A 1,460-nucleotide genomic window follows, 5' to 3' on the forward strand; every position below is an offset into this window, starting at 1 on the left:
TTACCTGGCTAACACATTTATCCCATCACTCACTTCGGCCAAATTGCCTTTCCTTTCTAATCACTGTATAAGAGAATAGAGAAAATTAATTCAATATCCTAAATGGTTTTCTCTGGACAAGATACATCAAATTAATAACCTGTTGTACTTATGCCCATTAAAAAGGAAAACTGCCAGAGTTTGTGGATAACAAGACTGAAAGAATCTAAAGAGGAGAGAAGCAACAGGAGGCTGTGAGAAGGCAGGAGAAGGGACACTTAGGGTGTGTATATATATAGCTGTGTGTGTGTATACATGTATGTATTTTATCATTGTATATATTAGTATTAAAGCAAAAGCAAAGCACCAGTAAAGTTATGATAAATGCTTGTGGTCCAGAGTAAAGCATTATAAAAATCATCAAAGATAGAGCATAATGGTAGAGGTGATAAAAAAAATAATAATAATTAAAAAAAATTACTAAATGTTAACAGTTAACACTGGCTAGAAAGGCTGAGCATGCTTGTGTTATGCCCTCTGCTTCTCAAGACCTGAGTGCAACGAGCATTCAAAATAGGAAGTGGTGAGGAATTGGAAGCTGACTTCAATCCATGCCATTAGAGGTTTTCTTACAAGACAACAGAAGAAAAATGAATTGTCCAGTCTGTTGTCTCTTCTCCATCTTCTCTCATTCAAGCTCATCAGTTTCTCATGCATGCCTTCCTGGTATATTTGGTCCAGACTTTTTCTCCCCTCCATATCAATTTTGTCTTTGTTGCAGTTTCCCTCATGAACTTAAAGAGACTGCAAAGCATGGCAAGTGCTAAAGGTTCAGTGAAATGGTTGCTTAAATAACCTAATCTACATGAAGCAGCTGAGCCAACATGGCTGAAGTAATAAAAAAATGAGTAAATTAATGGAACATGAAGCATTTGAGCCCAAATGATTGAAGTCTGACAACATTAGAAGCTATTAAAAATGTATGGATGACATGGCCTTTAATGCATACAGTCTTCCCCTCATGTAACGTTTAATACCTACACACATACGTGCACACGTACATATGAAGGTCACAAACTTATGTTTGAGGTTTTGGTTCTTAGGTTCTCTCAAATGATTCACCGATGTACTGCTTTTGTAGAAAGTTCTTAACCTGATTCTATTGGATTCTCCTAGAAAAAGAAAGAAGGTATTTTTAGAAAGCTTTTTTTTGCTTTGCCTTGAACTGTGGGCCTTTATTTTTTTAATGGTAACTCAGTCTTTTGGTTTTCTTTCACCCTTTTCACCCCCTGTGTTGCTATTCCTTGAGAACTGTGGGTGGCCGATGAAGCAGTGAACATCACATGATGTCACTTAGCAACCTGATGTTCATAAATAGCAACAATCATTTTTTTAATGGCAATTTTTCCCCATCAGGAAAAATGCTTAGACCCAGTCCATTCTGACAGTGGCAAGTTCTTCCTCTGACCAGCATATTTCTT

Source organism: Chaetura pelagica, unplaced genomic scaffold, assembly GCF_000747805.2.
Source record: "Chaetura pelagica isolate M959 unplaced genomic scaffold, ChaPel_1.0 scaffold70, whole genome shotgun sequence".
Lineage (NCBI taxonomy): Eukaryota > Metazoa > Chordata > Aves > Apodiformes > Apodidae > Chaetura > Chaetura pelagica.